The 16,421-nt window shown below is 45.7% G+C and overlaps 1 pseudogene across 1 annotated transcript; it reads left to right on the forward strand.

The window, feature by feature from the left end:
• Positions 1 to 690: 690 nt before the first annotated feature.
• Positions 691 to 9,682, forward strand: LOC147352671 (adenylate kinase 4, mitochondrial pseudogene; annotated as a pseudogene). Its single transcript, XR_015148321.1, has one exon. The product of XR_015148321.1 is annotated as an adenylate kinase 4, mitochondrial pseudogene (transcript).
• The last annotated feature ends 6,739 nt before the right edge of the window (positions 9,683 to 16,421 follow it).

The following is a 16,421-nucleotide window of genomic DNA, read 5'->3' on the forward strand; positions in this document are numbered from 1 at the left end:
GAGGTCCCTGAAATCAGGATGGAGCTGAGTCTGTCGGGTGGGTGTCTGCCTCTTGGCCTCAGGGCTGCAGACTCAGGGCTGACTGAGCCTATCAGTCATCTCTGTCAGAGCCTATCACCAAGGCGCTTGTCACCAGCTGCCCAGCACACGGGGGAAAAAACACTTCCTATACTCACAGAGATAATTTGGGTTGATAGGAATAGCATCAGGGAAGAGAATGGCGTCACCAAATCAATACTTGAGCTTTGCGAATTAATATCTTTCTTGGCTCTGGCTCTCTGTTTATATCCAGGAGGCCATTGCTCCCAGACAGAGATGCTAAATGGAACAGACGTTTCGCTCCAAACAACAGCAAATTCCCTTTCCTTAACGAGGAGTTGACTTGAGGCTTAACATATTAAAGAAAATTCACTTAGTACATCCACTAGCTGTGAATGTTATCATTTTCCTTGTGGCACACTACTAGGAAATAGTGTGGATAAGCTGGGAAAATAAGGAGCTGCATGCCTGGCATGAATGCTGGTCATAAGAACGAATCTTTCTACTCCCATGTTCGTAGCAACACTACTCACCATAGCCAAAACATGGGAGAAACCCACATGTTCACCGATGGATAAATGGGAAACAAAATACAATATATACACAGAATGGAATATTACTTAGCCTTCAAAAGGGAGGGAATTCTTTTTTATAATTTTTAAAAATTCATTTATTTGGCTGCATCGGGTCTTAGTTGCAGAGGTCTTAGAGAGCAAGCAGCTCTCTAGTTACAGACTTAAGTTGCCCCACAGGCATGTGGGATCTTAGTTCCCTGACCAGGGATCACACCCACAACCACTGTATTGGAAGGTGGATTCTTAGCCAGGGAAGTTCCCAAAATGAAGGAAATTCTGATACAAGCTACAGCATGGATGAACCTTGATGACATTATGCTAAGCGGCAGGGGGGCGGAGCCAATCACAAAAGCAAAATACTGGATGATTCCACTCATAGGAATCTAATTTCCTGGCCTCAGCACTTACCTAAGCCTTAGTCCATCTCTAGGCTCAATTCTAGACAGGTGTTTCTAACAGCCCATGGGACTTCCCCATCTAAGGTCATGTGCGTATCTTGAAGGCAGTATGTCTTATCTTTCCTCTAACCTGTTCTTCTATTACCTACTGTAGTTAGTGGAACCCTCATTTCCCTAGTGGCCCTGGCAATGGGAGTTACTGTTTAGTGGATACAGAGTTTCAGTTTGGAAAGATGAAAATGTTCTAGAGATAGATGGGTGTGATGGTTGTACAACAATGTGAATGGACTTATTGCTACTGAATTGTACACTTCCAAATTGTTAAAATGATAAATGTATATTATGTATATTTTGTCCCAATGGCACAAAAACAATGAACCTTTCACCCATCAGCCAGAGAGCGAGCCCTCCATCTCAAGGGATCTCAACCTCACTGGCTCTAAGGAGATTTCTTGGAAATGTTTGAAGTGAAGTGAAGGGAAGTTGCTCAGTCATGTCCCACTCTTTGCGACCCCATGGACTGTAGCCTACCAGGCTCCTCCCTCCACAGGATTCTCCAGGAAATGTTTAGTAAAGTACAAACAGTTTAACCCTTGACTGAGTTTACTTTTGGACATAAATCAGACTCATAGGGGCTGATAAATGGATTACATATCAATTAGCCATGCAAAAAAACTTAAGATTGCAACATGGTAACAGGCTTTACCAGTTAAGCAGTTTTCCTATCTTTAAATCAGGGCTTTTCAAACTTGCATGTACATGGGAATCACCAAGGCATCTGGTTAATAATGCAGATTCTGAGTCAGGTTTGAGGTGGAGCTTGAGATTCTATTTGTCTAACCGGCTCCCAGGAGATGCTGATTCTTTTAGGCCAGGAGTCTCATTTAAGCAGCAAGAGTGTAGACCTCTCTTCAGTGAAGATTCCTGTCCACACCTTGGAGGTAACAGTCTTTCTGATAAGAATTATTTCTGGAATCTTGTCAGTCTTTTGCCAACAAAGGCTCAGGCATCTCCAACTCCTTTTCCTCTAGCCTGAGCATGAACAATATATCGTGCCCTTATCCTTTAGGTACAGCCAGATCAGCCGCGATGTCCAAAAGCAGGCTTGTGGGGAGGACTGAAGGAAGGAAGAAGGATGGAAGGGCGGGAGGGAGGGAGCAAGGGAGAGAGGAGGAAAAGAGGAGAGAAGAGAGGAAGGGGGTGAGGACAGAAAGGGAAGAAAAAGCCCCTGCAGGGGCGGCGGCGAATCTCCGCGCGAGCCCAGGGTGTCAGAGGCAGGGGCAGAAGAAACAAAGTTCCCGGGGCTTCTCCGAGGCCGCTGTCCCGGTTGTCAGTTCGGCCTCCCCCTCCTCTCCGAGGCAATGGCTTCCAAACTCCTGCGTGCGGTCATCCTTGGGCCGCCGGGCTCGGGCAAGGGCACCGTGTGCCAGAGGATAGCCCAGAACTTTGGCCTTCAGCATCTCTCCAGCGGCCACTTCTTGCGGGAGAATATCAAGGCCAACACGGAAGTTGGTGATATGGCAAAGCAATACATAGAGAAAGGCCTTTTGGTTCCCGATCATGTGATCACACGCCTCATGCTGTTGGAGTTGGAGAACAGGCGCGGCGAGCACTGGCTACTTGATGGTTTTCCTCGAACATTAGTTCGGACTGAAGCCTTGGACAGACTATGTGACCTGGATCTAATGATCACTTTGAACATTCCATTCGAAACGCTCAAGGATCGTCTCAGCCGACGTTGGATTCACCCTCCCAGTGGAAGGGTATATAACCTGGACTTCAACCCACCTCATGTACATGGCATGGATGACGTCACTGGTGAGCCACTGGTCCAGCAGGAGGATGACAAACCGGAAGCAGTTGCTGCCAGACTAAGGCAGTACAAGGATGTGGCAAAACCCGTCATCGAGCTGTACAAGAGCCGAGGAGTGCTCCACCAGTTTTCAGGAACCGAGACTAACAAAACCTGGCCCTATGTTTACACGCTTTTCTCGAACAAGATCACACCTGTTCAGTCCCAAGAAGCCTACTGAGCCTGCGCAGTGGAAGAACCAGGAAGATATGGTCATTTGTTCAACTGTATGTGTAGTGTTGGTGCCATGCCCCAGTTAGCAATTAGCTGAGATAGCTTGCAGTGTCTTTTCTAGTTTAAATGGTGAACAGACATGAAAACTAATGAATAGAATGAGTTAATGACGAGGCTCTTCTCTGCCTTTCTAAAAGAGGGGCCACCTACACGTGTTTAAGATGTCCCTGCACATGTCTCAAGTTCTTTATAATAAAGGAAGCAACACAGGCTGGAAAAAAAAAAAAAAGAAAGAAAGAAAGGGAAGAAAAATGTCAAAAGCAGAAGACTTGCTTTAAAGTCCTCTATAAGAAAAAAAAAAAAAAGTCCTCTATAAGAATCCTTCGGTGGCTCTGTTGCTTTCAAGCTAAATGTTCAGATTTCTTATAAAGGCTTCTAGTGGCCTGATGAAATCCTTGTCCACCTCTCCCAGCTCATCCCTTAGCATTGCCTCCATATAGTCTATGTCCAACCATCATGAATTCTGTTCTTCCTTGCCTTTATTTCCCTCAGGTGGTAAAGAATCTGCCTGCAATGCAGGAGACCCCGGTTCAATCCCTGGTTGCGAAGATCCCCTGGATAAGGGAAAGGCTACCCACTCCAGTATTTTGGCCTGGAGAGTTCCATAGACTGTATAGTCCATGGGGGTCACAAAGAGTCCGCCACGACTGAGCGACTCTCACTTTCACTTGCCTTTACAGTTGATCTCCCCATGATCTGGAACCTTACCCTCTCCTTACATCACCTAGCCCAGGTGTGATCTCTTCTGAAACGATTTCTCTAACCATGTCGCCACTCTCATTTCGCACCCTCTGAGTGAGGTAGTCCTTCTCTGTCTTCATTGCATACAGTGCTATCAGAGCACTTCACAGTCTATTTAAATTGTATTCCCTTCTCTACATCCTCCTACCCCCAGCTCCACTGGACCGTGAGCTCTTTGAGGGATGGGAAGATGTCTTTTGTCCCTAACACGGTGTCTACAGCATACAAAGTACTCAAACAGAGTTTGTTGAAAGAATGAGCAAATGCAGAACTGTGACATTGTGTGACACTTGATGAAGACGTTGCTTAGTTCCTCAAACACCACGAAGCTGCCCTCAGAATGACTTTGCTGAGGGTCAAATACATTGACACCAATTTCTGTGTTCCAGCAACTGCTACCAAACTCCCCTATTCTGATAAATTATACTTCCCCAGCTTCTTCATTTGGAGAAGGCAATGGCACCCCACTCCAGTACTCTTGCCTGGAAAATCCCATGGATGGAGGAGCCTGGAAGACTGCAGTCCATGGGGTCGCTGAGGGTCGGACACGACTGAGTGACTTCACTTTCACTTTTCACTTTCATGCATTGGAGAAGGAAATGGCAACCCACTCCAGTGTTCTTGCCTGGAGAATCCCGGGGACGGGGGAGCCTGGTGGGCTGCCGTCTATGGGGTTGCACAGAGTCGGACACGACTGAGGCGACTTAGCAGCAGCAGCTTCTTCATTTGATAGTATTAACCCTGTATCTTTTCTGCAAGACCAAATGCCAAGATATACTTCACAAGGGGATAATAGAACTTTTAATGGAATTTGGGGGAAGGCTAGAATCTCTTCGAATATTAGTATGGTACTTGTACTCTTTTTTAAATTGAAATACAGTCGATTTGCAATCACACAATTGCACTCATCTCACACGCTGGTAAAGTAATGCTCAAAATTCTCCAGGCCAGGCTTCACCAACACGGGAACCGTGAACTTCCAGTGTTCAAGCTGGTTTTAGAAAAGGCAGAGGAACCAGAGATCAAATTGCCAACATCCGATGGATCATTGAAAAAGCAAGAGAGTTCCAGAAAAACATCTATTTCTGGCTTATTGACTATGCCAAAGCCTTTGACTGTGTGGATCACAATAAACTGTGGAAAATTCTGAAAGAGATGGGAATACCAGACCACCTAACCTGCCTCTTGAGAAATCTATATACAGGTTAGGAAGCAACTGTTAGAACTGGACGTGGAACAACAGACTGGTTCCAAATAGGAAAAGGAGTACGTCAAGGCTGTATACTGTCACCCTGCTTATTTAACTTATATGCAGAGTACATCATGAGAAATGCTGGGCTGGAGGAAGCACAAGCTGGAATCAAGATTGCCAGGAGAAATATCAATAACCTCAGATATGCAGATGACACCACCCTTATGGCAGAAAGTAAAGAAGAACTAAAGAGCCTCTTGATGAAAGTGAAAGAGGAGAGTGAAAAAGTTGGCTTAAAGCTCAACATTCAGAAGACTAAGATCATGGCATACAGTCCCATCACTTCATGGCAAATGGATAGGGAAACAGTGGCTGACTTTATTTTTCTGGGCTCCAAAATCACTGCAGATGATGACTGCAGCCATGAAATTAAAAAGACACTTGCTCCTTGGAAGAAAAGCTATGACCAACCTAGACAGCATATTAAAAAGCAGAGAGACATTACTTTGCTAACAAAGGTCCGTCTAGTCAAGGCTATGGTTTTTCCAGTGGTCATGTATGGATGTGAGAGTTGGACTTTAAAGAAAGCTGAGCGCCGAAGAATTGATGCTTTTGAACTGTGGTGTTGGAGAAGACTCTTGAGAGCCCCTTGGACTGCAAGGAGATCCAACCAGCCCATCCTAAAGGAAATCAGTCCTGAATATTCATTGGAAGGACTGATGCTGAAGCTGAAACTCCAATATTTTGGCTACTTGATGAGAAGAGCTGACTCATTTGAAAAGACCCTGATGCTGGGAAAAATTGAGGGCAGGAGGAGAAGGGGACGACAGAGGATGAGATGGTTGGATGGTATCACTGACTCAATGGACATGGGTTTGGGTGGACTCTGGGAGTTGGTGATGGACAGGGAGGCCTGGCGTGCTGCAGTTCATGGGGTCACAAAGAGTCGGACACGACTGAGCAACTGAACTGAACTGATTTACCATATTATATTAGTTTCAGGTGTACAAAACAGTGATTCAACATTTTTATAGATTACACTCCATTTAAAGTTATTACAAAATAAGGGCTCTGTTTCCCTGTGCTGTACAATATATTCTTGTTGCTTATTTATTTTATACATAGTAGTTTGTCAGCTATACTCTTTTATTGCCCATTTGATCCTAAAATAAGTCTTCAAAATTACAGTGACTTCAAACTTGAGGTCTCTGGGCATCTAGCTATTACTAGCAATTTCCAAACTGTCATGTCTTTGTATGTTTCTGTAGATTTTTACATAGATACTGCTTGCTTTATGCAAAGTACTATGTTAAGGGTTTGGGGGACTATCAAGCTACTAATGTCAAAAACTTTGCTGGCCAGTGGTCTGATCTGTGCCGTCTAATTCCATAGCCTCAGCACCTATCTAAATCTTAATCCATCTCTAGGCTCAACTCTGGACAGATATTTCTAACAGCGCATGGGGCTTGCCCATCTGAATGTCACGTGGGCATCTTAAAGGCAGTATGTCATTTTTCTTCCCAACCTGTTCTTCTTCTTTTACCTACTGTACTTAATGGAACCCTCATTTCCTCAGCTGTCCTGGCTACTGACTCTTAACTTCTTAAGTCATCCTTAACTTCTTCCTTTCCCACATCATCTCCCGCCAGTCAGTCATTAGGTCTTATTGGTTGCATCAATCTCTCATGTCTTCCCTGAGCCCATTCTGTTCCCTTTGTTTCAGCTATCAAGGCCTTGTCACTTCTCACCTCCCTGTTGATTTACTGCCTGTTGATTTAGGTGTTGAAATACCTCCCTGTTGATTTCTTTGCCTCCAATCCCTCCCCACAATAACTCTTCCTTCAGACAGCTGACAGAACGTCTTTTTAAAGCCCAAACCTAATATTGTCCTTCTTTTACGTAAAGCCCTTCAACAAATTCCTTTTATCTGTAAAAATAAAGTCCAATGCCCACAGTAAGATCTATGTATGAAGCTCTGGTGACTTATCTCTTACCCTCACCTACCTTTTAAACCTCCTCTCCTGACACTCTCCCTACATACTTCAAGATCTTTCCATACCAAACTATTTACCATTTCCTCACACACCATGCTGGCTCCTCCCTTAACAGATTTTTCAGATAATCTGCAATTTCAGCCTAGAAAACTCCTGTTATCTTCAAGTTCAAATGTCGCCTCCTTTGTAAAGACTTCACCTCCAAGCACTCAGTACATGCTTCTGTTAGGGCACCTTTCCTGTTATAATTATTTTTTCATATGCTCCTAGAAGGTAGGGCCCATGTCTCACTCTGTTTTGTATCCTGGTCTTCGACACTGTACTTGATGCATAACAAGCCTTCCATAAATCTCCAGTGAGAGTCTGACCAAATAACTGAGTGAATAAATAAGTGACTGACAAATTCAGAATAAGAATGATAAGAAATGTGCAAATAAACTGTTGCTGTTTAATGTTCAAAGGACTGAGTCACATTCATTTGGGAGACCAAAAAAGACTTTCATTGATTACAATCTTTCAATGTAACCCTATTTATTTGTTTCTATCTTAAACCAAGATTCACTTAAATCTGGCCACAGCCCCCTCTGTCTCCAACATCTGACCCTAAATGAAATTAGTTTTACTGCAATCTGTCTCTGGTATAAAAGGAGGTCTTTAGTTCATTTTATGCAGCACATAGTAATCTGATTTCTTATAATAATTTACCTATGTACAAATGGAGATTCCTTCTTTCTTCCAAAAAAAAGATTGAAGTGGCAGCCTTGATTATGTGTTCTTACTGTAACTTCTTATATAGAAAGTACCCGTTAAATATTTGTTGAATGAAGAGGTGAAGGATTGCTCAGGCCTGCTGGTACTCTTGAGTTACCTGGCAAGTACTGTGAACTCTTGAGAAGTAGCTGGGTACTTAGTAATCTTCCTACCCCGCATGTCTGATGGCATTTCTGTCTGTTTTCAGCTCATTTGGGTGACATATTCTTTTACACAGATCTTTTGAACCTTGCACATTGACAAACCACTTCCCAGGTGGCAGTAATGGTAAAGAACAAGCCTGCTGATGGAGAAGACATGAGACTCGGGTTCGATCCCTGGGTCAGGAAGATCCCCTGGAGGAGGGCATGGCAACCCACTCTAGTATTCTTGCCTGGAGAATCCCGTGGACCGAGGAGCCTGGCTGGCCACAGTCCATGGGGTCGCAAAGAGTCGGACACAACTGAAGTGACTTAGCACGCACGCACACACCCACTGACAAAGAACACTGAAGGCCTGTGTATCTTCAGGGCTCATGTCTCCTGTGGTCCCAGTCTGCCCCAGTGTGGTTAATGTTTAACCCCTAACTGCTGGCCGAATGTCCATAAATCAGAAAGAATAGCAAACACAGGCCAACTTAGCTTCAGTTTATTTAGCGACAGGCGCTGTGTGGCTCTCACCTTGGCCCTCTCAAGCACCTTAGCCTCCTTTCCAGAAAGAAAGGAGGGATCACAGAGCAGAAGAATCCAATAGGAGGGGCAGTTCCTGAGGGGCCAGATCAAGAAGCACAGTCTACTAACCTCCATGACTTGAGGGCCCGCCGTGCAAAGGAGCCCTGCACAGAACTGGCAATCCAGATCTCTGATTCTGAGGCTTGTGCTCGACCGCCCAGGTGAAAATGCGATATCTGTGTTTTCTGTGAGCTGAAGTGTTCCCTCGGAGCAGAATTACTTTACTTATTGCCTTTTCCTTCTATCATGGACAGTTATTGGTTGCTGCCTCTTCCTGAGACTTGTCCCCCAATTTTTCTTTTTTTTCTTCAGTTTTCTTTTTATCTTTATACCCACAGCTGTAGGAAGGGAGGGCACAGCCTAAAGCTCTCCCTAGGGCTGTCCCCTCCCATACTGCCTCCAGGAAGGTCCTGGGCCCATCCCATCTGTAGGTGGGCCCCTCCCACACCTCCAGGGGCCCAAGGCAAGGCCTCAGGAGCCCCCAAAGCCACACTCACTATGACTGTGGGGGTGCTCTGCTCCCAGCTGCCTGGACACCCACCATGCCCCACACCCCACAGTTCTTCACCCTGGGTGCCCGGCCGCACTGAGGGTCCCTGAATTTCAGTGAGTTTAAGCCCATCAGTACATAAGTGCATCCGTTACACTGAGCCCCAGTCACCGCTTTAGGAATGGCCTGCTCCCCGGTTGGCACTAGTGGTAAAGAACCCGCCTGCCAATGCAGGAGATGTAAGAGACCAGGGTTTGATCCCTGCGTTGGGATGATCTCCTGGAGGAGGGCATAGCAACCCACTCCAGTATTCTTGCCTGGAGAATCCCATGGACAGAGGAGCCTGGTGGGCTACGGTCCACAGGGTCGTAAAGAGCTGAAATGACACAACTGAAATGATTTAGCACACATGCACATGACCTAGAATGGTCTCATCAGAGTGGACCTCCAGTGTAGGGAATTTTGGGACTTGGACTTTTCTTAGCTCAAATGGTAAATGGTATGTCTTATTTCCGCTGCAGCCATTGTGGAAGCTGCCAGAAGAGGGGAAGGGTTGCATCGTGTGGCCACAAATGAATGGATCTCACCCAGGGAAAGCAGACCAAGCAATGGAACCTGTTGTTTGAGTCCTGGACCAAATTGTGCCTGCCTCCCCAATGAGCCAATAAATTTTCTTTATTGCTTAAGCTTTTCTGAGGTTGTTTTATTTCACTTGGAACATTAAATTTTCTGATACACACTAGCTAGATTATAAACTGTGTGATAACAGATGGTCCATCTTGATCACCCCTGGCACATAGTAGGCATTCAATGAACAAGTTCTGAATGGACACATTTCAACTCCAAGGAATACATGTAAACGCTCCTTTATTCATTTGACAGCCAAGGAATTCAGTGATGTGTAGGGAAGTAGTGATGTGGATCTAGATGCCAGGATCTCACCCCAACACAAAGCTTTTTCTAACCACCAGGAGGTCTCCAGTCAATGCTGAGGTCTTTGAGGAGACTCCCAAGTAGTAGTTAACCCCTTTTCTCTGCAGATTTTAAAATTAATCAGAGATAAGACAGCAGTGAGCTAGACAAGGACCAACAATGCCCTTTCTCACTAGTACAGCTGATACTCAGGAAAGAGTGTTAGCCGCTCAGTCCTGTCCTACTCTCTGCGACCCCATGGACTGTAGCCCACCAGGCTCCTCTGTCCATGAAACTCTCCAGGCAAGAATATACTGGAGTGGGTTGTCATTCCCTTCTCCAAGGGATCTTCCCGAACCAGGGATTGAACTCACATCTGCTGCATTGCAGGCAGATTCTTTACCATCTGAGCCACCAGAGAAGCCTTATATTGTCAGGCCAGTGAACACTGAAAAAGCAAAAGAGTTCCAGAAAAACATCTACTTCCACTTTATTGACTATGCCAAAGCCTTTGACTGTGTGGTTCACAACAAACTGTGGAAAATTCTTCAAGAGATGGGAATACCAGACCACATTTCCTGCCTCCTCAGAAATCTGTATGCAGGAAGAAGCAACAGTTAGAACTGGACATGGAACAACAGACTGGTTCCAAATTGGGAAAGGAGTATGTCAAGGCTGTATATTGTCACCCTGCTTATTTAACTTATATGCAAAGTACATCATGACAAGTGCCAGGCTGGATGAAGCACACGCTGGAATCAAGATTGCTGGGAGAAATATCAATAACCTCAGATATGCAGATGACACCACCCTTATGGCAGAAAGCAAAGAAGAACTAAAGAGCCTCTTGATGAAAGTGAAAGAGGAGAGTGAAAAAGTTGGTTTAAAACCCAACATTCAGAAAACTAAGATCCTGGCAACTGGTCCCATCACTTCATGACAAATAGATGGGGAAACAGTGATAGACTATCTTTTTGGGCTCCAAAATCACTGCAGATGGTGATTGTAGCCATGAAATCAGAAGACGCATACTCCTTGGAAGAAAAGTTATGACCAATCTAGATAGTATATTAAAAAGCAGAGACATTACTTTGCCAACAGAGGTCCGTTTAGTCAAGGCTATGGTTTTTCCAGTAGTCATGTATGGACGTGAGAGTTGGACTGTGAAGAAAGCTGAGCACTGAAGAATTGATTCTTTTGAACTATGGTGTTGGAGGAGACTCTTGAGAGCCGCCCGGACTGCAAGGAGATCCAATCGGTCCATCCTAAAGGAAATCAGTCCTAAATATTCATTGGAAGGACTGATGCTGAAGCTGAAACTCCAGTAATTTGGCCACCTGATGTGACGAACTGACTCATTTGAAAAGACCCTGATGCTGGGAAAGATTGAAGGTGGGAGGAGAAGGGGACGACAGAGGATGAGATGGTTGGATGGCATCACCAATTCAATGGATATGAGTTTGAGTAAGCTCTGGGAGTTGGTGATGGTCAGGGAGGCCTGGCGTGCTGCAGTCCATGGAGTCGCAAAGAGTCGGACAAGACTGAGTGACTGAAATTAACTGAATTGTACTGAACTGTACTGAACCCAGTACTCAAACTCAGAATCTGACAGATCTGGCCACTTAGCAATGGACAGGTGGGCCAGAACGGGCCTACCCTTCCCACCGTGCAGGAGCAGTGTGAACTCTCAAGAGGAAAGAAAGAGAGGCACAGACTTTCCTGGGAAATGCAACAGTCCTATTAAACCACTCTCCCTTTCCAGGTAAGCAAAAGGGAGTGAGTGTTAATTAGGCTTCTTTCACCAGGAAGCAAACAGCAAGAGTAGAAAGAAGATATCCCCCTACCCCCAAAACACATCAAGTGTGATTTGATCAGGTCAGTTGATTCCGCTCTGTTTTCAATCAAAATGGATTCTTTTTCAAAGTGGTGAAATTTGTTTGCTGTTTAAAATATCCTTCTCCATGGAATTAACTCACACACCACCGTAACATAAGGCCCCCAAAGGAGCTGTAGATCTTCATTAAAAATCATGCAAAGTTCAGAGGAAGAACCAAGAATTCATGGTAAAAAGACATAGTTGAGGGCACTCGATGGCAATCCTCCTTGCTCCTGCGCACCAGGCCCATCTAAGGCGTCGCAAGAGCCCTGAAATCTCACACGCTTCCCACGCCGACTGTCAGTTTCTTTCTCGCTGAGCTCAGAGCCACAAGGTGCCTATTAGTCACCAGAGAGCAGAGCCAAGGTTTAACTCCTTGGTGATGTAGGGGAAACAGTGTTTCAAATTGGATTCCAGGAAATCTAGGGAAGTATTAGACAGGAAGTCTCGTACAGCGTTCCCACTTTGCCCAACGTCAAGGCTGGAGCTGGAAGCATTTTTCGAAACAATTAGTCAGTTTAGCAATGGGACTGCACATGGTTTTCATTTTATTCACCAGGGCACTCTTTCCAGATCCAGGTTTTTTGGGGGGTTTTTTGTGTTTGTTTTTTACAGTAAACATTTACCATTCACACTTCAAGAGGCTTTCCCCAGAAAACCATTGTTTATAATTTTGAAGTTTCATAGGCAAATTATCATATCAATGGGACAATAATAATTCCTCACATTAGCTAATCATACATGTCAAATTCATCAGGTTTCACTAAAAACTGTGGGGTTGGCTCTTTAATGTGACTCTGAGCACAGTGAGGACCAGAATGCCTTGAACCCAGCATGGATGTCCTCTGGTCTGGCTGCTAAGACAAAGCTTTGATCTCATCTTGAGAGGCTCCCGGGCGGACTTCTTGCTGGAGGTCAGGAAATAGGCTTCCCTGGTCAGTCCTGGGAGAGAACCCACGCTGACAGTGGAAACCCAGATTGAAACAATATGTTCCCAACCTCTCTCCTCAAATGCAAAGCTCTTTTCTCATCTATTGTCTGCCCCTATTTTTACCATGAAAAGCTCTCCAATGTCATTTTAACTATCAATAATTGGCAGTGAGTTTTTGCAATTAACAGCTGCCCAGAATCAATTTCAATGAGCTGCACAGAAAAATCATTGCCAAAAAAGCCCATTTGGGGATTACTCAGCTGCTTACCTGTTCCTTAATCCTTTTCTTACCCTACACGTCATCTCCAGGAAGAACCTGAAACCTGAACCATGTGCCTAAAGGCCCAGTTCTGAGTATGTGGTAGGTATTTGAGAAATTCTCTGATCAATGTGTACCTAGAGGAAAGGAATGGGCAGTTCCACAAGGAGCTACTGTGTAATTCATAACAAAGAGCTGACTCATAAGTCCTGTCTAATTTCAGACGAAAGACCCCAGGGAAAGATTTGGGTAAATAAGTTGGCCTTAAAGGAAAGCCACTGAGGATTATTTGTTCCTTCAAAGGAAAGCAATAAAGAATCGCCAACTGTGATGGGCACATCTCAAGCTTTGCTGGTTTATCTCCCTCATCAATAATACCAACGACGGTCTTTTGGGAAGCTGAACTTCCCACCCACCACACCCAAGCCAACTGGAGACATAACTCAAAGCCTTGGTGAGTTTCTCAGCTTCCGAGGGAGCCAACCCTCTAAATGACACTTTCCAATGCTGAAGACCGCAGGGCTGCCAATCACTTGAGAACTAGGAGGCATATATTTTTAGAGACATTCCGTCATCCGGGCAGCCTCAAGTGGATTTTGTTTTTTTCTATCTCTTCTCAGTTCCTTATCTGGTGGGCTTGGGGCAAGAAACCCTCCAACGGCAGCAGCCTGGGAGGAAGTGCTTGCTAAGGCAAGAGGTCGAGCAAGAGGGAGCCGGAGGTACACAAGCTCCCGGAACCCTCAGCTGCTCAGTCTAAGACTCTCCTTCCTGATTCCACCTAGATCTTCTTTAAATCAGCCTCAGCCCAGGAATTATCCTGGGGCCTGGTGTTTACAGCCAAGCCCCAGATAACAGAACCATGGAGATGCCACCCCGGTTTCTATACTGACCAGGTGGTCAAGGATCAGCCCCTGGGCCCAAGGACAACCTGTATTGTTTCTTCACTGCGCCAGAATGCCTTCGCCTCCAAGACGTCGACCCTATTGTGGGAAAAAAAAAACAGCCGCAGTTGCTATTTACACCCTGAACTGCAAGCTGGGTAAAAATAGCTCTAGCAGCTTGGTCCAGCTTTAAACCCCGCTACAGAAAGACATTATTTTTGGAAGAGAAGATTTTCCTCCCCACCCACAGATCTGAAAACGGTCACCTCCCCGGAGGAGAAGAGGAGAGACAAGCCCACATAAAGGTGAAACGTAGCCCCCTTCTCCACCCCTCCTGCTGGGGACAGCAAGAGCCAGATTAGAAATTCTCTTCCTCCCTAGCAGCCAGGTCAGGCCCGGCACAGACCTGCGGGTGACCTAGTTCAAGGTACAGTGGAAATTAATTAACTTTGACTACAGTGAGAGGAGGCGGCTGTCTGAATCTGGGTGCTGACACCATCTTGCTGACTATTATGGCTGGTAGGTTACTTGTTTGCCTTTCCAAAAAAAGGAAGAAAACAGAATTGACCGACAGAGTCTGTAAGGCTTCCCCGGTGGCTCTGTGGGAAAGAATCTGCTTGTCAATGCAGGAGACACAGGTTTGATCCCTGATCCAGGAAGATCCCCCATGCCAAGGAGCAACAAAGCGTGCACCGCAACTATTGAGCCTGTGCTCTAAAGCCCGGGAGCCACACCTACTGAGCCCATGCGCTGCAGCTTCTGAAGCCCGCGTGCCCTAAAGCCCATGCTCTGCAACAAGAAAAGCCACCGTAAAGAGAAACCTGAGCACTGCAACTAGAGAAAAGCCAGTGCAGCAACAAAGACCCAGCACAGCCAAAAAAAAAAAAAGAGTACATAAGACCCCAAAAGAACAGCTCAGATGATCTACTGCCTGAGAGCTTGGAAATTATCAGGCTTGGTCTGGTCCCAGGCCCCTGACAGCTGGCGGCTGAAACTCTTCCCTCACGTATTTGCAAGCGCTTAGGGCCTGGTGTTTGGGATCCTGGAATTTCCTTCAGGTTCAGGAAGTAGTCTATATGACAATCAGTGGAAGGAAAGTCATCTCTCTTTTCTGTGAAAAGGTATTTGGTAGATGCACGTAAGTATGTAGATTACGACACCTTTGTAACTCTCAAGAGATAGATATATATGGATAGTTTCTAGGATACATGAAAAACAGCAGAGAAAAACACCAGATCCATGATGTCATTCAATTGTCCTATCATTTGAAAGTACCCAGAGCTGAGCTCAATAGGTGCTTAATAAATATTTTTAGGAAGGAAGGGAAAGAAATCTTCCACATCCGATCTCAATCTGAACCTCCTTCTTCAGAGATCCAGGAACCAAAACAAATTTTCTACTCTGAAACATGCCTAGGCATGTCTAACCAACTAAAAGAAGGGTGACAAGATTGTAACACGTCAGTCCCCCACTACTCAGCACCTCCCAGCAACACACATACAGACTCTACCACCTTGACTTCAGTGTCAGTACTGGGGTAGCTACAGGCGTAGGGGGATGGCAGGGTCAAGGCAGAAGAAGCCGAAAAGATGGGGGTATGCTTTGAGGGTATGCAGGGAGCCTGGCTCTCCCCCTGGCCTCAGACAGACCCAAGTTTTCGTGCTATCTTTGTCACCCACTGTGTGGCCAAGTCACTTACGTTTCTGAATCTCATTTTTTCCCTCTGAGAAGAGGGGTGATTACACCCCATTGTGGGGGTTGGTGCAGACTAAATGCGGCAGCATACGCAGAACGCGTGCGCATTCAGTGCCTGGTTCAGAGTGAGGGATATGCCGAACGCAGCATCCATGGCATGCCATGGCTAGATTGGTTTTTTGTTTTTTTTGGCTGTGCCATGTGGCATGCAGGAGTTTTCGTTTCCTGACCAAGTATGGAACCCGTGTTCCCTGCTATGGAAGCTTTGAATCTGGACCACCGGGGAAGTGCCCATGGCCAGATTTTGGAACGTATCCTGTTTCCAGCATCCAGAGGTTGACAAATTCTACTAAATGTCAAAAATCTTAACTCCCTGAAAAAGGCATTCCATCGACAAATTACCAAAAACTTTCTTCCGCATTATTAGGCCCTTTTGCACCATGCCCTTCATTCTCCCCTTGCACCTTTCTGTAACACCCACTTCCCCAAGCCTTATCAAGCAGCCAGAAATAGAATCTCCCTACTCTGACATCTCTGCCAGTGGGAAGGGCTGGCCAGCCAAGCGGCTGGGTCAGCACCGGCTTGTCAGTTGAGGGAGACCACAGAAATATAGCCCCAGCACCTTTCCAAGTCTCACTGACTGATGACATAGCTATTTAAGCTATGTGTTCTCAGGGCTCCAAGACTCCCCAAGGACCTGGGAAAGACGGCTGGATATCCTTTTGATCAGGACCGCTTCGGGTTTCTATTTCCAAAGTTGAGAAAGCCAGATAGTGCTGACTGCGGCCCAGGAATGAAAAGAGCTCAGGCCTCTCTTTTTCTCTCTCTCACTGACCTGTGTCCGAGGACTGTGGGCCAAGGTGGCCAGGCT

This window comes from Bos grunniens, chromosome 19 (assembly GCF_055505025.1).
Source record: "Bos grunniens cultivar Pamir isolate PY7600 chromosome 19, Bosgru_T2T1.0, whole genome shotgun sequence".
In the NCBI taxonomy this organism is placed as follows: Eukaryota; Metazoa; Chordata; class Mammalia; order Artiodactyla; family Bovidae; genus Bos; species Bos grunniens.